Source organism: Gallus gallus, chromosome 7 (genome assembly GCF_016699485.2).
Source record: "Gallus gallus isolate bGalGal1 chromosome 7, bGalGal1.mat.broiler.GRCg7b, whole genome shotgun sequence".
NCBI lineage: Eukaryota > Metazoa > Chordata > Aves > Galliformes > Phasianidae > Gallus > Gallus gallus.
The window spans coordinates 12,921,624-12,943,584 of NC_052538.1; positions in this window are offsets into that span (position 1 = coordinate 12,921,624).

Consider the following 21,961-nt stretch of genomic DNA (forward strand, 5'->3'; position numbering starts at 1 on the left):
CCACATAAAGCCCATCTGTCAGAAACTCTAAAATTACTTGTTCTGTGAAGTGAAATCTTCAAAGCCTTTCAAATATCAGCATATGAAAACTCTTTTCTTTATCCCATTTAGGATTACAGCCAAAAAATGAAAATAAAAAAAGACACTTCTTTCCTTGCAAAGAAAATAGTTATTAACCTTCAGGGTAAAAGCAGATACAGTCCCAGTGATGGACTTTTTCTCCAGAGGAAGTGCTGAGGACATCAACAAGCAGCTTGGAGAAGAGCAACAGCTTCCACAAACGTCCGTTACACTTATGGAGAAGATGAAAGTATTTCTTCTAATACTGGCCTACTTTGGGTCTGACAGGAATCCTAGTTTACCTCAGTGATTTGCAAATGATCCCTCTCCTGACTTTGTGTCAAGTAAAACTGTATATGAACCTTTGCAGCTTAGTAGTTGCTTTTGACTGATGATTTTCATCAAGGCATGATCTCAGATAAAATGCCTTCTCCATGCCTTCTCAAGGAGGCAGACAAACAACCCATACTGCTGACAGATCTCACCCTACTGCCATCTCAGCTGCACACTGAGAAGCACAGCAGCAGCAAGTACACTCCCTCCCCAGCAGAGGAGAAAGTGTAAAATCTTAGAACCTGAAAGGAAATTAAAACAAATGTTTCAAACATCTCTAGTTGCTGCCATTATCACGTTACTGATGACAATATAATGCCACTCTGCAATGCAGCAGACTTCACACTTTCAAGAGATTCATTTATTAATATTAGTCTGGACAAGCATTTTTCTCTCAGTCAGTACTGGGCCACACAGATTCAATTACATATTTATCAGCTTTTGTTATCCTGTTTGTGGATTTAATCACGTTTGCCTTTTCCTTGTGCACATCCTAAGCCTCCCAAGTGCTCCCCATGTGATAAGGTAGGCAGGAGAGCTTCTTATAGATTCCTGCAGGAACTACTGGACTGTGAGTTGTGATCTCACTTTATGCTATTGCTGGATGGTTTCACCTAAGTTTTCCTGACAGCTCAGGTGGAATGAAAGAGTTCATCTTTCTTGTGAACAGCAAGAGTGAACAGCAAGAGTTCATCTACCTAAGAACAGTTTCCATCAGTTCAACGAATGACAAATTATTTTCTCTTTGCCAGTGATGAAGATATCACAAAAAAAAAAAAACTACTGCTGCACTTCTTTCTTGTTTTTCAAGATGAGGTTGAGAATAGTAAAGGAGTAGGGGGAGTTCACCTTTATGGTAAAGAGCGCAAACTACTGGCTGGTTTACATGGTACATCTGCTTTTTAAAGTCCATGAGTGCTTACTGGGGAAAAAGAAATAGGAAAAAAAAAAAAAAAAGAAAAGTTAAAAAAAGAAAAGATGTACTTAATTATGGAGGAGCAGTCTTAAAGGCAGCTCCTGGCTGTTGGCTGGGTTTCTAGGCTGTGTACCCAGCTCAGAAGTGCCCTAGGGGTGCAGACAGCACATGCATCCAACCCTTCTTCACGTGCCCCTGCTGCTGCAGCACACTCACAGAAGTACTCTCCAGAATTGCTCTAAATATGGCATTTCCTAATTTCTGAAAGGACTTGAAAAAAACTGTATCACAGTCCAGCTATCAAGAGAGACTCCTCATCCTAGGCATTAAACTAACTGGAGCGTGACCCCATTCTCTTACACTGAGACAGGGAGGGAAGAAGGCCAAAACTTTTGGTTTTGTGACTTTAGTATCCTAAAATGGGAAAGGCTGATGCAATACTGTTTATTTTAACTAAAGGTATTTCCATGGCCTTTATCACTGCAGCATCTTGGCCAAGGCCAGAACTACATTTTCCTGTCAGGGCTGCAGAGCTGGAAACAGACAGCTGAGGGATAAGTGTCTGGTGAGTGGATGCAGCTGGAGTTTGTTAACCTGGGAGGCCCAGTGAAGCATGCAAAAGGAGGAAAAGGAAAAGAGTGGGCAGTAGTGGGCAAAGGGCTGTGTGTAGTTCAGGGAAGAAGTTTGATGCTGTCCTTGGATCTGAGCGCAAATGGCAATTTTTATTTGAGAGTTTGTCCTGCCTCTCAGAGACAAGAAAGACACTTAACTCTGGCCCTTTTCTCTCTGTTTAGAGGACAGGCTATTTCCTACTCATTAGAAATTTTTCTCAGTTATGTTGTATCCATCTAGAAGAACCCAAAGTCCTGTTAGAGTTTGTCTGTACTGTGGGAGGAAGCTAGCATCTGAAATGGGTTTTTTTGTGGTCTGCAAGGTAACTTAGCTTCACCAAGCAAAGTATTGTGAATATGTTCCTTATTCTGTCCCCAGGTATGGCCGGAAGGAGGGATTTTAACCTGTAAAATCTGTATAAGTCTAGTTCAGCAATGATGTTTTTGTTGATTTCTCCCCCGAAGAACAAATATCCTTCCTACTTGGCAACATACTTGAGAGGTTTCTTCCATCTGCCCCTCAGAGTCTGTGCAAAAATCTCAGCCCTCAAGAACTAAAGTCTTTTCATCACATGGTTTTCAGGATGATCCTGGGCAATGTGGCTTCCATCTTCTTTTCTGGGAATCCTTCAGCCCTTTTCCCTTGAGGGGTTCCTCTCAGTGTGGATTCTTGAATGAAAAGAAAGCATGCTGCCAAAGACTACTTTTTTTCAGTGGAAAAAAATATATATATTTTTTAATGCAGTTATTTTTGTGAAATTATTCCACAGAGATGACTAACCCAGACCCTGGCTTTTTACACAGCTCCATTCTGTGACGTGCTGAGTTTCTAAAAGTCTTGCATAGTCTTCCTTTCATAAGATTTTCCTCCTCTACATTGTAATGCTAATTAGCTGGCTTGGCTTGGTTTAGATGGTGAAGTCCTGCTTGGTAGGTGTGTTTTTCCTTATATGCAGTCTCTACCACTGAAACTTTCTGGAAGGAAAAGAAGTTGCCATATATGCTAGTAGTAGATGAGTTGAAATCATTTCTGCATTTAAAAAGTAATTGAGTGGGCTTTAAATGCAGAAGGAGAGATTCTATGATGTGGTTAATAGAGATTTGGTGAGTGTGATGAGAGAAAAACAAGAGAGACATTTCAGTTCCTGTGCCAGCAAGTCATGACACCTCTGTGGGCCTTGGCTTGCCTTTGTAGACTGTCAGTGCTATGTATCACGAACTGCCTGTGTTTTTGTATAGGCACAGAAGAGCTACTTATTCTGGGTCTTACTAGATCACAAGAGTAATAACCTGAGATGCTGTCACTGGAGAGAAAAAGACAATTCACTGTGACATTTGTAGCTTTTCTGAATGTGCTTACCCATAGTCCACAGACAAGGAAGATCTGGTCTTACCCAGACTGTCTAAGTTTCATTTCTATAGCCTACCCGTGCACATCTTGCAAATTGGTGGTCACTCCATCAAAGAGAAAAAAACAGTGCTTTGTGATTCCAGTGATCCCATGAAAGAGGTGAGTTTACAGCAGGCAACTGGGGCAGGCAAGTGGGCTGGGTATGAAACAGCTCAGTGAATATTATAGGACAGAGAAAATATATTCTATATACTCTATACTAGATCGGAAGGAAGATTAAACCCACCAGAATCAGTTGCATAGTGCAAACAATTTGTGCAAAGCCACAGTTTTAAATTTCATATATGTGAGAGTCTTCACAGTGTTTATCTCAAGTGTAAGATTAACTGTCCACCATCAGCTTTTGTAGTGTGGGTCAAGAACTAGGCTGAAAACTAGAAGACTGGGCTAGGTACAGCTAAGGCTCAGAACTTGTGACTGTTTGGGGCACATCTACCGGTATTTCAATGTTCTTCATAATGCTCCTTTCATAGCAGGCAGCTTCTGAACTTACCCCTTTCCATGAGGTCTGATATTCTATCAGATACTTGGCTAAAATAGTAGTAATGACCATTTGAGAAATTTGGAGGGAGAAGTGCTTCTCCTTTGGCCTAACCAGACCTACCTCTCCCTCGTAACTCTCCAGAGCTCCTTCCATCACTGTGTTTGTTTAAATGTCTTGCTCCATGTAAAATACAGAGCAATGTCCATAGTCACAGTACTAAATAAGTAAAAAGTGCCTATCATAAGCCACACCAGTATTTGTCCCAATCCTGACACATCATTCATCCTTCTAGTCACAAAAACTACAGTTCATCACAACTGGTCAGCTCCATGGTCTTAACTCTGAGGGGCAGAAAAGAGGAAGAGAAAACTGAAATAAGCAGTACTGCAGTGCCGTATCTGTAAGCAGTGGCTGAAGGACAGGGTGCAGCAGGGCCTACAGCTGAGCTCCTCCTTCAGGACCCTGATTTTGCACCATGACCATCTGTTTGGCTTCTTTAATTAACAAGGAATGGTTTGGCATTTTATTACCTACCCTGTATGGTTAATCCTTTGTATTTTCTTGGAATCTTCATTTAGGTCTAATGACATTTTCAATTCCCAGCTACATATTTTCTTGGACAGTTTTTCCAGAACAACAGCAATTTAAAGAACATTTCAAAATTGAAAGAGTAGCAGTTCCTACTCCGATTACTGAAACTTGTTCTTTTATCCCAAGGCATTTTATTTCTTTCTGAAATAAATCATACATTTATTTATTTATGTATTTCTGCCTCTCAGATGCTGTTTTGGCCTGACTTTCCATCCTGAGCAGTTAGTTGTATTTATTTCTAATTAGTTTGGAAACAGTAATTTTTTCTCTACTTTTTTTTTTTTTTTTTTTGTCTCAGTCTACAGAGACATTGCTCCTACAGGCACCAGCTTCAGCTTGAGGTGTAGAATTTGCAGCTTACTTCTATCAACAGAAGCCATCGTAGATAAGTACAGCAGTTAAGGCAAAGATTTTGAACAAACTTGGAAGACATGCTCAATATGGCTTTCAGTGTGAAGGGTGGCTAACTGCTATGTAGCTTTCTTCTCCACGGACACCTCCCTGTGTCTGCTTATTTTTCTTTTTCCTGGACACTTGTGCTCAACATTGTCAGATATTCCAGAGACTGGTATTTGAACAGCTGCCAGCCACTCCCCTGGGTACTGCTTTGGCTTTTGTTGTGCTATCTGAAAAACAAATATGAAACAATCAGGAGGAAGATAAAAATCACTCAATGCTTTTGGAATCCTGAGAGCAGTCTGGCACTCAGGCATATCCCTAAGGCTGATTGGCCCTTTCATTTTTCCTTTTTTTTTTTTTCCTGTTTCTTCCCAATTTCTCTCTGTCCCGCAGAAGATTGTTTTTTTATTTTTCTACAAAATAAACCAATGTCATACATTATACAAGCTGATCAACTTAAAACTTTTCAAGGTAGGAGTTTTCCTTTTCACATCTGCAGCTTGCATTTTTGCCATCCCTCTTCAGTGTCCCTGTCGTGGTCTTACGAACGTTCATGGTCCGGGGGTAGTACATGCTACTACATAGCTCTGTGCTGGTGGCCTACTTGATGATGATGGTGAAATCACTTCTCCTGTCTATGCCTTAGTTTCCAAATCAGTAAATACTGTTTATCTTTTCTGAATCTAGCGATAAGAAGAATTCTAAGAAGTCACTGTTATTGTACAGCCGCTGAAGATTACTTTACATGATGCTTATTGAGATTAAAGGTGATTTTTTTCTTCCAACTAGTCAGTAGGACACTGTAATTTCTTATGACAAAATAATACACCCACCTTCCAGCAGAAAACTGTATTCTAAGAAAACTGTTTTGAGGCCTGCTTTTCCTGTTTGTTGTTGTTTTCCAGTTTTCCTGTGGGATTCAGTTATGGAGTGGAAGAATGCTTTTTTTTTTTTTTCACCCAGCAAAAATATCATAACCTTTAACAACAAATTCTCATTATCAGCTATTTTTTCACTTTATCATTTTTATCAAAAATCTCATGAGAGTAAAGAAACGGATTCTTCAATGACCTCCAGTGTTCTATTTTGAGAATTCTAGTAAATCTGAACTCTGATCATTTGAAACACAAACATTTCTCCCTCCTTCAACCTCAGTCCTATCTGATTTTCATGACTAGTGTGTGGTAGATTTATCCTGTGAATCACTTAATGCTGCACTTCAGTGCTCCTTTTAATTCTCCAGCAAATCTCAGTTTAACTCACAAAAGATGGGATGATTTTATTTTAAAAGGGGTATGACTGGGGATCTCATTTATGCTGAGACACAGTGTGCCTAATTAGAGCTGGCTGAAGCAGTGGGGGGGGTAGGCATGAATGGGCTCCTACTGCCAGAAGACATCAAAGGAGACTGGGGACTAAGGCAACTAAGAGAAAAGGGAGTTGTGGCATCAGGTCCAACCTCCCTCCTAACACAGGACACTCATGGCACTTCAGCAGCCTGGTATCTTCTGACGGAGCATTTTAGGAAAACACTCACTTTTCGTTTGGCACCTTTTGTTGACCAAAAATCTATTATTTCTTTCACCGAGACTTCTAAATGTGATGCATTTAGAGGCCATTCTCATTTCAGCCAGTTCCTGTCCTGGTGAATTTTTTGTCCTCTGGTTGTGTTTTGTGGAGCATCCTTTCTATTCATTACACTGGTGGAACAGAACAGGCAGGACGGGATCACAATTATAGGGAGCACTGCTGTTGTCAGTAGTCAGGGCATTTCCCTTGCAGGAACAAAGACCCCGAGGTGGAGTTAGCACTAACTGCAGCAAATCTGAGATATTTTTCTAGTAAACTCGATGTGTTGCCACATTTTGAGCTGTCTAGATTTGCTTGCAAATGAGGAGATCCTTATCTGGGTAAGCAAGAGTAGAAGGGATCGTACTGGGTTTTTACAGGAACTGGAGGCGCGGTGATTTTTGTCACAGCTATCCATTTTGTTCTGGGTGAAACACAGCTATGTATTTACCTACAGGAGCTGCAGAAAGCATGTGCATCTCTGCATGGGTAAGGACAGCTGGGCATAGACTTCTTGCACGAGGAAATCGCCCTGGCAAAAGGCAGTGGCACTGGGCTGCTGCAGAGCTGGCAGTGAAGGACACATACTGAAGCTCAGGGCTGGAGAAATATGAGTGCTGGAGATACCCGGGGACTGGCCAGCACATGCAGAGGACCTTCAGCCTAGCTGAGTAACCAAAAGGTCCCACTAAGTGTGTTTTTCATGTAGGAGCAAACTCCAAACTTTGCTTCAGTTTTTCTCTCTGGCTAGTAGCCCTAGGAAGACCTCCCAGGCCTCAAAGGCCCCTTTTCTGAAGGAGGTGGGTGGACGTACATGCATTCTGATGGTGCTTGGACACTTCTGGCTTGACTGGAACTTCTCACAGATGGCTGTTAAGATGAGAAGGAAGATAACAGCTGTGTGAAGTGGTGATAGTGTTGTCCACAACACTTTCGGGCTCCTTTGTTTAAGAGGAAAGACCTAAGTCATGTCACACACTGATGCCAAGTTTGTTAGCTGTCATTTCGCTCCCTCATGCTGTGCTGTGAGTGGTGATTTGTGCTTGGCTGGCTGTTTCAGAGGTAAAGCCTGCTGAGTTTCTTCCTGAAACATCCTGACATGGTAAACAAGGGAAAGCAGAGGCAAAGCTTTTCCTGTGCAGCCGGTTGGGGTGCCTGTGCTTTCTCACTTCTTCGTGCATTCTTACCCTTGACCCCAGTGTGATATCCAGTTCCCTCTGTGTAAGGTTCTCCTGAAAGCTGTGATTTCCTCTTCTGACAACGAACAGGAAGATGAGAAAACTGCTGGGCAACCTTTGCTCTGAAAGTACTGGAGGGTTATTAACAAAGCATGCCTGACAGGCAGGGCTTAGGAAATACTGATAACATCAGGAAGAAGGAGGAAAGTAAACAGTTCTATAGTGTAGGGTGTATTTGCCAGTTTAAATTTGGCCCAGGCCACCAGCTTTATAAGCTGCTGCTCTTTCCCTTGCAGAGTCACTGTCACAGACCTAGTGCTGCAGAAGTCACACCACTTCCACCAGCTGAAATGAATTTGGTAGCATTAGCTGGGTCTCTAGTCCAAACCAGTGTAAATTTGGAGATGTTTTAGCTTAGTTTCAGCACCACATGGTCCTCAGATGCAAGAGTGTGGCAAAATAGAATTGTCTTTATTTTCACTGCCTCATAGGTGAGAAGCCACCTATCTTACAAGGGAATTGAGGCCATGAGTAGAACTTGTGTCTCTGACATCGACTAGCTGAGCCTTGTAAAAGTCAGCAAGGACATGTAGATGAGAACTATGAAATCCCATTCCTTGGCAGCTTGCAGCTACGATTTTGATACCTGCCTTTTCTAATTATCACTGACAGGCAGATTGAGGGTAAGATTATGCATTTGGGTTCTTGTTTTTTCTCTTCCCTCTCCTTCTTCATATCATGCGTCAGCTCAAATTTCCAAATACATTTCTGTGTCAAAGCACTAAACTTCATCCATCATAAGCGCATTTGTGCAAGTCCTAATAAAATAACCCTGCTGCCATGTCTCTCTGGGAAGGTGGAGACTCCAGTCATAATGTAACATGACAGAGGAAGCACCATGAGGCTGAGTAGTGAGATATCGTATCTTTTCCATTCGTGCAGTAACTGTTGTTTAGTGTGGCTTGTCAGTCTGTCAGATAAAGGCACACAGCCATCTATGAGGAATTATTAATGAAGATTCTGACGTTTTTTTCTGCTGGAAACGGATCACTTCACTCTTCATCTCGCTGACTTTTTACATTAGAAAACTAAAAATAGCCCTCAGTTTATAGGGAAAGACCTTCAATGTTTGGCAGGTTTTGCCTTTCCTTTCCTGTAGTCTATTCCCCAGAGACAGGCTAAATACACAAACCCTTTTTCTAATGGTTTGGGCTGAGCATTTCAGAGTCATAAACATGAATACAAGGTGTGCATCCCCATCTGTTAAGTACATTCAGTCCACTCAACTCCTATGTCATCCAACAGAAAGTAAAGAACAAAAAATCCCTTCAGCCCCTGACAATTCACACTTCTGTGGAAAAGGCAGGTTAAGAAAAAGAAGCGCTAATCACGCCAGCTTGAATAAACTTGGTGCTGCCAAGTGCTGTGCAGCTTTCCCACTCTTCCCCACAGTACAGCCAAACCCGTCCTCAGGGAGCCGGGCAGTCGCAGTGCTGGGCTCTGCTGTCTTGTACCAAGACGTGACCAGGGGTGCCAGAGGCAGAGGTGAGCAAGAAGAAGAACATTACACTGGCAGCTATCTGCTACTGGCCTACGTTGTTGTTTTATGACTGAGAAAATTCATTTCTACAGACCTCCTTGATGGGGCTTTCATCCTGGTTTTTCAAAATAGGTAGCTGAAACTCAGAAATACTACTGTCTGTTATGAGTTATGTTTATTTTATTTCCCCCTTTCCTTTACTTTGTGGGTCCAGGACATATTTAGATCCTCAAAACGTCTTGGTACAGATGCCAAAGGAGAAAGCCTGTGCAGTTGTTTACAGCCTTTTCCCATTGTCCCTCAGTCTGATAGTGGTACCCTCAGCTGCTGGGGGTGGGGTGCTGCTGTGTGCCTTTGCCAGAAGCACCAGAAAGGTGTGGAACACAATGCTGTCTTCGTAAGTGGGCAGCAAAGCTGCTTCAGTGTGTGTGTATATACACACATCCATCTAAGTCAGAGACCACATTTGAATGGGTGATTCATTTTTCCCCTTACTTTCTTGAGGACAGGATACAGTTTTTGTCCAAATGTACAGTTCTCAAATGTGTGCATTATGGGGTGCAAAGCTTTCAGTACAGCAATAGCCAACACTCCAAAGTCCCAAGAAAGGGAGAGGAGGTCAGACTCTCCTCCCTGCCCAGGAAGCTGAACATGGTTCCACACAATTTAACGTAGCTAGCTGATTCTGTGAGATATACTGGGGCTGTGTTCTACGCTTCACGCTTTCCAAAACCAAACTGAGTCAAAGTGTGCTGCAGTGTTAAGCAAAACTAAAACACACAAAGTTCAAATGTTGTCAGCAGACAAAAATTTGCTAGGAACCAGCAGAACTGAGGAGTTAATGGGTCCCATATGTGGCAGCTAACCTGGGCTTTGTAAGATTTTCCAAGAGATTTCTGAAAAGATTTCTGTAGCAGCAAATGAGATCCCTTTTCTTGTAAAACTGGACAGCTAGCATTCAGGCCACATTTCGATAGCTCAGTCTATAAATATAGGCTAACAAATTTGGATAGGATTCCCTCTCTGTGGAAGTAAAACAGATGACAATCTGTAGTATTCCCTAGCAGTAAGGCGCTTAAAGCTTTTACCAGCTTCTCAGCAAGACAACTATTTCATCAGAAATTGTTCAGAAGATATTTACCTTTTCAAAAATCTTGTGGAGATGTATTTACAATCTTCGAGATATTTTTGAATTCATCTTTTGCAGTTAGACCAAGTGTCTCTTCTTCTTAGAGACAGTACAGCATACATATACCGTTCACGTTAGTTTTGTGAACTTGGTGATGCCTTCACCAGATGTTCCAGTGTTGCCACAGTACTGGCACTTGTTCAATCCTCAGTGGGACGAATATGCAATATTCAACATGTATTAGACTGTACAAAGCCTGAGGAGGCTGGGTTTATTTTGTTTTTGCTTTTCCCTGTTCATTTTAAATGTGTTCTGAACAGCAGGGGTAAGAGATCTTATTGTTTTCGCGCACTGACATCAGTTCTGCCAGAAAGGTCAAACCACTGGAATTCTGTTTAGCATTGCACAGGCGAAGGATCAGTAGGCTAAGTCTGAAAACTAAAAGCAGCAATGTTTTTCCCAGTGATTGCCCAGGGTGTGGATATGCTGGGGGATTTTGCTTCTGTGATTTTAAGGGTTTAGACCAACAGAAGTACCATTTGGGGAATTTTGAGCTAGAACTCATGACAAAGAATGTCTCCCATGGCAAACAGATAACAAAAAACACTATGAGCTGAACCAGCATCTCTGTCTCTTGGTATCCATGCAGTTTCTATACTGGCATTTAGAGAATTGGTCATTTCCATGTTTTAAACACAGCCCCAACTGCACATAGAAGAGATCTTCAGATCTTCCTCATGCCCCTCAGGAGGGCTCACCAGTATGAAAACCAGAGCTGGATGGAGACTTGCTATTCCTTTGAGACCACTCGCAGAGTCTGCTTTGGGAGGGACCTTTAATCTATAGGTCAGAAGTTTTAAAACTATCAGTTGCCACCTGTGTGTTCTCCATTTCTTCCGTATCTGTGAGATTCTGAGCAGCTTAATTCATTTGTATCTGCAAATTTCTGCGTGTTCTTTAGGTTGGAAACTGCTCAAGAAATGCAAAGTGTTACCGCTAAAGAAAACCAGGACAAGGAGAAAAATAAAGCATGCAGCAAATTATGAGGGCAAACTGTAGGTGTTGATGTGCAAACACAGGCAGGGAGCAGGCCCCAAATCAAACGCAGCAGGTGCGTTCCCACAGCACTGCAAACTGCAAACAGTGCAGGAGCAGCCGAACGAAACCTCCCACTGGGGTGCGTGGGCAGGGGTTGCTGGTATTGCCAGCACTGACACGATGGGGATACAGGATGAGCAATGCAAGCTTGAGCCTGGAGCTCACTGTCACCATCTAAGCTCTGGAAAAACTTCTCCTGGTAGATATGCTTGTGTGCTTTTTTGGATTCTTAGTTTAGGGTAGACTCCCAAATTCTCCCAAATATGCTGCCTTGGAATTGGTGAATTCTCAACTGTGCCTGAAACACTTGCCTTGGGAGCACTGAATCTGTCTAAATTTCTCTCTCTGAGCTGGCTAATGAGAAAACGTCCTTTCTCTAATAAACTCCTTGGCCAGTTTACCTGTGGCCAACCATTGCAATTAATTCATGCCTCTCTGATTGATCTGTTCCTTAATTAGTCAGTGACCCTAGCAAACTCATTTCTACAGAGAACAGCTGTGGGAAATTGTTCTTTGTTTGTTTGTTTGTTTGTTGTCTTTGTTTTGTTTGCATTTTCCCATGGAAGATATTCAGATCTTTGTCCAAGACTGTGTGTGAATAGGGCAGCATTAAGCCTAAATAACCCCCATTGTTAGCCTTCTGTCACTATCCCTTGGCACATCAGCCCAACTTGGAAACAGAGAGGCAGCAGAGCAAACAGATGTTGAAAATAAAATTTGCTGTGTGACAAGGATACAGGAAGATCACTGTACAAATAATAATAATAATAAATGTTTCCTGGATGATCACAGCCAGAGGAGAGAGAAATCAATGCATCATAAATGGAAGATGACATTCAATCTTCAACAGTTCTCTGTTCAGCCCTCACCACATTTATGCTCCCACCAAATCCTGGTACCTCTTTAGTTGCAGTGCTTCTGGAAACTATTCTTTCCTTCTGAACCTGACTGCAAAATCTCTGAGAGTGTGTTAAGAGTTGGACACAATGTCTTGGAACATTTTTTGTTGCATTTTGATTCATATTTGTGTATCTTCTTTTTTTTTTTTTTTGGCTTTGTTTTTTTCGCAGCTAAAATCTTTTCCTGCTGTTTCTAACCATGCTCCTTGCTTTCTCAAGAGCCTTCATCAGTTCCTTCTGTGGCCAAATTCAATGTATCTGACCTCCCCTAGTAGCGTCCCCACAGCTCTGCTCAGTGTACCCTCAGCCCAGCAATCATGGTGCATCATCTGAGCAAGCTGAGGGCTGTATTGCATCTTCTGCTCTTCCAACATAATTTTGTATTTAGAATGTCATACATCGCACCCCAAAGTACGGGGAAAATAGAGCTGGGGTAGCGGTAAGCTGAGCACTGCCACAGGCTGCAGAAACAGTTCTCTTAGACTGGATGTGGGAGAAAGATCAGTGTTTTGGAGGAAAAAATCAAATGTTTTCAGAGGCCTGGAGAGGAGAGAAGAAAGGAGGCTGAGTTACACATGGTCATATTTTGTCAACGCTTGTGTGCTGTGTTCGTACTGGTGGACTGACAATGAAGTGTTGCATTGATAACAGATGAGCTCCAGATCCAGAACAGCCAAAGGCCAACAGGGGAGGAGGTTGAAATGTAGGATATGTGAAGAGTTGGTGTGATCTACTGAGATAATGCAGAAATTCCATCTGACAACAGAAATTATGTAGCCAGGAAAAGATAAGGCTCTCCCTACGAGGAGAGACAATAATTGTTTTTTAGTGTAACAGATCAGAGATTAGGTACTCTGTTCTGTAATCTGTCATGGTGGAAACAGTAGCTTCCTGTACTGATGCTAAATATTTAAATTGAAGGCTGCAACTGTCCACAGCCTCCTTCTCTATTTATCTCTGGAGAGAAAGGATTAAATTTGCAACCAGCTTAAGTTAATTTTGAACTTGGAAACACTGCTACCTCTTTCTCCTTTCTCTGATCGTTTCCTTAGAGATGAATTGAGGAAGCTGGGTGAAGCAAACCAGAAGGAACAGCAGAGGCTCTGCCAGCTGGGTGCATACTGAAGGACACTGATATGGGAGGGCTTTCTGTATAGCTGGTGGGGGACCTCATGGTGATGTCTGCAGCCTTCATCTCCTTGATGTAGATGAGGGAAGGAGAACTGAAGACAGTGATAACAGGTCTCTTCTTCTCACACATATTCCAGTTTTGTTTTCCCTGCAAGTGCTATTACTGTGCAGGGTGTTATACTACACCCAGCTTCCTATATAAACCAAGAGAGCCAGGGAGCGTTAAATAAGAAGTAGTTAGCCTGCTTTTTTGTTTTCTTTCCCCTTGGATAAGCAAGCAGAGCTTTGGTCTGCTTTTGTATCTGTTTTGTGAGTGCAATGCACAGACCCCATGCCCAGAGACATGTTGCAACCCCACCTCCTTCTAGCACACCAGCACATATACCAGCATAAATGCATAGGCAAAGAATTGGCATATTTTCCCTCTGTGAGGTGGATTTATTTCCCCCCTACTGTTCCCCACAAGACTCCTGACCCTTCTGCCCCCCTTTGGCAGGCCCCTTACACTTGTACTTTGTAAAAACAGTAGTAGCTAACATTTGTGCCTTTGGCAATAAAACCACAGGCCTTGCAAACCCCAAATGGCAAAAAGACATTTCCATTCCAATCCCAGTTTTAAATTAAACTGTAATGAAAAATCAGCAGTGGCAGCTGGGACCAGAGACAGTGATTGTCTCGAAGAACAAAAAAGGGGAAGGAGGAGGAGAGAGGGAGAGAGTGCAAGGGAAGCTCAGCCTGGTAATAAAGCAGCTGGTAAACCTTCAAGTAAAAAGAAATTAGAAAAACAAATCTAGCAGAGAGGGAAGCAGAGATGACTGACCTTGTGCATGGTGCAGTAGAGGAGGGCCACAGTGAGCCTTGTCCCAGAATGGGAGCTGTGCTATCCTGTGCTGACATCTGGAGGGTACGTGTGGCAGCTGGAGACTGAGCCCATGGCTCTCCCTTATATGGTTTTGCAGTTGACAAATGCATGTTCAATTTTACTCTGCTAGGCCTGAACAGACCTGATGTGGGTTGCAAGTTTTAGCCACATTACTTGTACACCTTAGAAAGAAGTACTGATTCAAAACAAATTTGTAGTTCTGTCAATCTTCAATTTTCAACAGTACCAGGAAGAGAAGTGAGCTGCTAGTTAGGTGTTCTCTTTAGACTGTCTGCAAGATACATGGTCAATCCTGAAATTAACGTACTAGTATAAGCTCCTCAGAAATAGTTAGGCTCTTATATCCTTTGGAAGTCCCAGAGCAGTAAGCACATAAATATTTAGACTGTTTAGGCCGAATGCAAAGTAAGCTGTTGGCCTAAATTTCAAGGATGCTGGATACTGCAAGCTTTTCCACTGAAATGACGGGGAAAAAGAAAAGATGTATTTAAAAACTAGGCCAGTGCTATGTGCATCTTAATGAGAACCTAGAGCCTACATTTAATTCAGAAGAACTGTGCATCTATTTAGAAAAGTCTCAGCCTATCTGTGACTCAGAAGTAACAGACAGTGGTACCTTCTGCGTGTGTGTCTCTAAAACATTCCTCAGTACACGTGGCAAATAATATATTTTTATGATTGTTTGCAAAAATTTGTTCAGACTATTTGTTATCAGGAATAGGATAAGAAAGTTTGATATACAGCTTCTGCTGAACTGATTTGGTTTCATTCCATGGCAGTCTTTTAGAGGAGGAATAGAGAAAAATTACAGATGAAATTTCATAAATCAAGAACCCACTCCTATACCTTATTCTCTGATCTCCATCACAAGACACACACAAGCAAACCTCTGTTCTTCTATTTCACTCTGGCTCTGCTGGACCTGTGTGTGTGCAAGGGCTGTGATACAGGTGAAGTGAGCTCTTGTACATTCTGGTACATAGTGTCTTCGCCACCAAGCTTACTTCTACTTGGCTGAAATGTTTGTAATGCTGATGTTTCACTCAGCTCCGGGAGGACTTCTGGCAGGGCTGTTCACTTGGAAGCACTCACAAGAATTTAGGTGCTTGTGAACACCTGATCTAGAGGATCCCAGCACCTCAGGCCTTTCAAGACAGAGGACAGGTTTTCTTCAGAAACTGTATTTCTCGTAGGATTTCTAGTCATGTCATAAACATCAAAAAAGTCTCACTTCTGCTTGCTTATTTAGCCAAATTTCTAGTGCTGCCATTGGTATTGTTGCTCTGGTTATAGTTGTGGAGAGTGGAAGAAGAAGACATTCTATCAGGACCACAGCTGTATTTCACAGCTGGGATTTTCTCTGCTGTTTGTTTTCTATTTATATGAGCCATGTTGTGATATTTGCAGGATAACACACTTTTTAAGGTGCTGTTGGATGGAACTAGGTCTTTTTTGTTTGTACAGTGGTTTGATCCCTTCACAGTTGTGCTTTGGCCAGTGGCCAAAATTCTGCTGTCTGTTCTGTGCCAGAAACTTCCACAAGCTTCCAGACAGTGCAGAAGCCCCCAGAGCAGCCTATGGCTGTGTGCATCTGGGGGACAGAGCTTAAAACTCAATCAGCAGCTTGCTAATTCTATACAAAGCTATAAGCAAAATAGTCTCAGGAATCAAAATAAACTCCTGTGAAGACTTGAGGCAAATACAATCTATGTTGTTGCTACTTGAGTGAACTTCTGCTTTTCGAACACATCAACTTGGTTATTGAGACCAACTCTGAGGGACCGCAACTGGTTTCTTATAATTATTTTCTATTGTGTAGCCTTTAAGAAAAAGAATTAGTATGAGGCTTCTCTTTAAAGCTTTCTGAGTGTTTACAGACCCTGAACCATATCAAAGAGATTTCTGATTTGAATTCCTGTGTTATTTAAATTATAGGAGGTCACATTTGAGTCTGTGTCACTTAGAAGATCTACTGGGCAAAGCTTTTTATGCTGTGGAAACAAATGTTATATATATATAAACAAATGCAAACATTCCTGTGTCTTTTGATCTCTGCACAGGACACAAAAAGCAGTACGGTACAGCTGTGAACTTTAAGGACGTGGAATAACAATAAGCTTGGATCTGTTTGTACTTCTGTCTGACTCAGTGGCAAATATCCCATCAATTTCACAGGGATCCGGCACAAGCTCCCACGAGCAGGATGGACAGCACTTTTTGCAGTGGTATGGGAACATGTTATACCTCAGAAAGTAAAGTGTGGAAGTGTGTTTCACAGAAGGGCAGCATTGGAAATAGGCTTGAGAACTCTAAGTGCTTCTGGCTTTCTGGTCCATGCCCAAACCAGAAACTATCTCTCAAAATGTATTTCCACATTGGAGAATCACAGATTTATAGCATATGTTGTGTACTCAAGAGGCAATAATGGTGAGAATCTATCCTGACCCACTGGTCCTAGTTTTAGAGATCTTTTATCTGGCCTTTGTGTGAATCAGCACATTGCTACATAACGTGGAAAAAGCTCTTTTATATTCGATCCTGACAGTGCAGGATATTGGTAGTATGTGAATTGGTTATATAAATGCCTAAGGTGTGCTTAGGGTGCACCTAATGTGTTATCTGGGGTAACTGAGAGCAGCTGCAACCCCCACATTTCTGCTTCTGATGTTAATACTTAGAATACTTTCAGAAAACCACACAATCAACAAAATGCTTGAAATTAACAGGGACTTTCAGATATGATCTTATCATTACCTTATGTGACTCCATGCCCAAACGGGGTCACCCAGAGCTGATTCCTCAGGACCATGTCCAGACAGCTTGTGAGTATCTCCAAGGATGGAGTCTCCACAACTTCTCTGGGCAATCTGTTCTGATGTTCCATCACACTCACAACAAAGAAGTGTTTTATGATGTTCTGATCCTGTTTCAATTTGTGCCCATTGCCTCTCATCCTGATACTGAAAGGAATTCGACTCTGTTTTCTTTGTATCTTCCCTTCAGGCATTTGTATACCTTGATGAAACACCCTCTGAGAGCCTTTCGTAGGGTAAATAGCCCCAGAACTCTCATCCTTTCTTCATCTGAAAGATGCTACTGTACCATTGTCACTTTTGTGGCTCTTCATTCGACTGTCTCCATAAATCCATGTCTGCCTTGTAGTGGGAAGCCCAGAACCAGCACTGCAGGTGTGGCCTCATCACTGCTTGGTAGAGGGGAAGGATTATCTCCCTTCACCTCCTTTGCAGCAAGGGTACATTGCTGGCTCATGATCAACTTGGTGTCCATCAGAACCCCGAGATGCTTTTCTCCAAAGCTGCTTTCCAGGTGGGTGGCCCCTGGCATGCCTACTCCCTGCACAGGAAAATTTTGTTTCATTAATGTACTGTTTGAAAGTGAAAACCTAATTTCCACCCCCCTCCCCCCCCCCCCCCCCCAAATATGTGGACACTGTTTTGTTGTGATTTTTTTTTTTCCTGAAAACTGACATAGAAGTTCAGCTGAAATTTTTCTGCAGACAGTTTTCTCTTGATCGACGAGAGAAATTAGATGTTATTTTTGGAGCTCAGAAATTAGTTCATGTTCTTGTAAATCCAGCAGATAACAGCTTGCTCAGTGCCATTCAGACAGCTGTAGGGGAGAATATTAAAAAAAAAAAAACACTTTCAAATTCTATTTATTAAAATTGCTAGGAAACTTGTCAGAGGAAAAAAAAAACCTACCAAACTCTCTTCAGCAGCTCAACTTCCTCAATTCATATGAGATGCCAGAGTAGCAGAAGGAGTGTTACTGGAAGAAGGGAAGTATTAGAGTACTGGAGCAGGACCTAGGAGTGTTGTGTCATATTTCATTTTGGCAGTGCCTCAGTTGAACTCTTTGTGAGCATCTCCTACCTGAGCAGAACCAAAGACACTGCTGCCTGGCTCATTCAAGTAATGAAGACAACTGAAAGCCCAGTCTGACCTTAGATTATCTGACAGTGAAGCATGATAACAACAGTTAGCTGTCTTTCATATGACAATTGATTTGGGATAGTTCCATTCTTTTGAGATCTTCTGAGTAAAAAGAACTTGGTAATTATAAAGAGATCGTACTTTAGCTAGCCTACACCAGCAAGTTCTTTGTAAAATATAGTTTCAATTGCCTTTTGTAAAAGTTATCTTCCATCCACCTTGAAAATCTCTATCACATTCTTGCTTATTCTTCAAGAAAATTGAGCTTAATTTTTGAAGTTGATTTAAGCAAACAACAAAAAATGTTCTCACCCAGTTTTCTTACCCAACTTTGTAGAAACCTAAAATATAATGTCTCAGTCTTTAAGGCTCTTGTTCTTCTATTTATTTCACAAATCAAGTCAATATTAGAAGTTAAGTCACTGGCAGACTATCTTCTTCTTTCTTTTTCATTTTTTTCTCCCCAAGCTATGTTTAAAATGCATCTGTTTCATTCGCCTTGGACTGACGGTCATCATTTCTCTGTTTTCCTAGTCTGAGGGGAAGGGAAGGAATAAGTTGACAGAAATGGTAATCTGCTTGAGAAAGCCAAAGGCTATTTTATATTAATACAGAGAGTGATTAATCAAATAAAGATTACTCCTTCAGTAATAAGCAAAGGATGAAGTCATTAGCTGGTCAGCAGAGACCAGTCAGCACTTTAAGGTATGTGCTGGGGTCAAGAGTGAATAAGGGAACCACTGGAATTTTCAGTCCTTTAGATGACTGCAAAGGCTAAGATGGGATAGTTCAAAGATTCTTCCTGCTCTGTAGCCTGTTTCTGACTTTGCCCAGTAGCAAATGTTTGGGGACAAAGTAAAGGAAAGGGAAAGTGCATTGTATTCCTTCTCTACTGTACCTTTTCAACAGTTAATAGGCTAGGGACCTCGTAAGTATATACGTCGTTGTGTTTGAAAACCACTGGTGGGTCTATCTGCCAATGAATGTGTCTAGTCATTTTTCAGCCTGTGTCTATTTTTGCACTCCACTGATAATGAATAATAATGAACTGGACACTAAAGCTGGGCATGGTGTGGAAAGGAAGCCGTGATACAATCCCACCAGTGATGCTGATATCCAGACTTGAGAAATATCAAAGGAGGGAATCATTTATTTCTCTAGTTCATTTCTTCAGTGTATGTTGAGGACTGAGTATAGCTGCCTCTGATAAAGCCTGTCACTACCAGCTCATTGATAGCCTGTGTGCTCCAACAGGCAGTAAAGTGCTGCAGGCCTTGTTTTCTGCATACTGTTCCTTCCAAGTCAGCATCTGAGAAGAAAGGGATTGGCACAGGTATGTAGGAGGTGGACACATGGCTACAGGAATGATGGAGAGAGAGAGAGAGAGAGAGAGAGAAAAGTGGGAAGTGACAGAAATTGAAGGACTGGGTGATAAAAAGAGGATGAACCAGAAAGCTGAAACCAGTTTTGAATGAACTGCTGTTTTTTATCCTTGGCACAAGCAGCATCTGAAAGCAGTCTTGCTCTCTGTGCAGAACAAGTAGAATGATACTGTCTCACGTGTGAGCTGTAAGTCCAGCTCTCCAGGGCTCTGGAGTATTTGTAGGACCCAGTCCAGTTGCTCTGTGGGTCGTTCTTCCTCTCCACAGTGGTTTTCACCACTTCTGTGTTGTGGGTTGGAGAGCAGATTGGCTACTTGTCCTTTGAGGGCTCCTGGACAGGTGAACAAGCCCTTAGTCCAAAGGTAAATGATGGTCTTTGGATACTATTCCTGTCTGGAATGCAACAAGATGCTGAAAGGATTTTAACCCTGCAGCTGGATCTATCTGTCAGTGAAACCAGGAAGATTCCATGCACATGCAGGAACAGAATCAGGAACATCCAGCTTCAGAATCAGGGACTCTTCTGGTTCGAGGCAGAGTTCAGGTAAATGTGTCTTCACAGGCCCAGTGCTCATGTCTTGGCTGTGTTGCACTTGCCAAGGGAGAGCTGAATACATCCACATCTCCCAGGAGTCACCCTCCCTTTCCCTGTGTGTATTAAATGCAAAGCAGATTTCATCTGTAATAAATAATTCCTAAAACTCCAAACAAGCAGTGCATTTGTTCTATCTATTTTTAGCTTTGTCACTTGCTTAAATCTTGGGTGCCTGACACTGCTTAGATCTGTGATAAAGGCAGACAGCAAGAACCTTAACATGCTTTGATAAAACTGTTTTTTGTCAGCACACGCTTTCCTTTGTCATCAGTCTTAGAAGGCAAAAAGCTGAAAACCATTCATGGGGAAATAACTGAAACTCATTCTGCCAAAGAAAGAAAAGAAAGAAAGAAAGAAACACAAAAGGCAGCAAAAAATGAAAAAGATCCTTGAAGCTGGCAGGGGCAGTGCCCTCCTGATGATAGGAACTGAGACCTGTGGTGACTCAGCCTTCTGCAGGACCAGGCCAAAGAACAGCTTGTTTCCTTTGGACAAGGGAACAAACACCTGCCTAAATCCTGCCAGAAAAGCACAAAATCTGGAGCTGGTTGTGCACATTGCTATCCCGCATCTCAGACATACACATTAGATTCCACCAAATGGGCAGAGAGATACCAGTATCATCTATGCACCTGAATCACCTCACCAGTTTCCTTCCCCTTCACCTCTGTGACAACTTGTATGGACAGGAGCCATCTTCCTGCTGTTAGCTTTTGCAAGAGTCCCTCACTCTCAGCTCCTGCCTTCTTGTAGTGAGCAACGAGACTTCTCTCTCTAACCTCTTCCTCTCTGTAGTCCCCAGCAGAATGAGAGGGAGAGACATCCATCCTAGTCCTGACAGATATATTTTCTTCTGCCACATGGTAAGATGAAGGCAAGCCTTGGATCAAGATCACTCTGCTGCTTGCCAAGCATCCCACAGCCCTTTTTCCCTTGGCTGAGGCTTCATGATCTCCCCAACATGACAGTAACTTGCTTTTTTACTAGTCTGTCTGACTTCTCTTGCCTTCTTCCTGCAGCATGTTGTAGTTTCGGAGTTTCTGTTGTACTCAAGGAGGTCTGATTGTTGTCAGTATTTTCAAGTGTTTTGACTTAATAAGCAAGGGAAACCTGCTTTTGGTTTATATCTTACTGAAGCAGAAGGTGGTTTTACAAATTCAACCCTAAATAGCTAATGAATTCTGGGTCTTAGGCATATGCTACTTTCCAAGTGGTGGTGGCTCTGTTTCCACATGTAAGTGCCTGGTAGATGTGACAGAGGGAAGAGCTTCAGGTTTTACAAGTGATTTGGTGCTTGTTGAGGTTTTTGATACCCTAGAAGAAAAATTGTTTGGAGGCAGTTTCTTTGCAGGGGAGAAAGGATTTTCTTGTTCTTTCATCTTTTTTCTCTGAACAGCATTGATGTGATGTGGAAGTTTAGTTTCCCAGATTTTCATCTCAACCAACCATTGAAAGCAATCGATCCTACAGCTCCATGGTTGAATGGGGCTTAAAAAAGGAAGAAAAAAAAACAGGTGGAACTCAGACCTCTTTTAAAAAAATAAACAAAACCTGCTGTTATTGTCAGCTTGGTGAGGCTTCATACCAAGTAGGGAATAAAAGGAGATTAAGTACATTCTTCCCCTTGAAGGAAGATTACAAAGCTCAAATTCTTAATATTTGATGGTTATCTTTAGGTGGCAAAGAGAAAAATGCATTAAGATACATGCAGTGTTATGACTTGCACTGACTACAAGTAGCATTTGCCAAGAAAATGATGTACTGAAAATGACTGTTACTGTTATAATGCCATCAGCCAG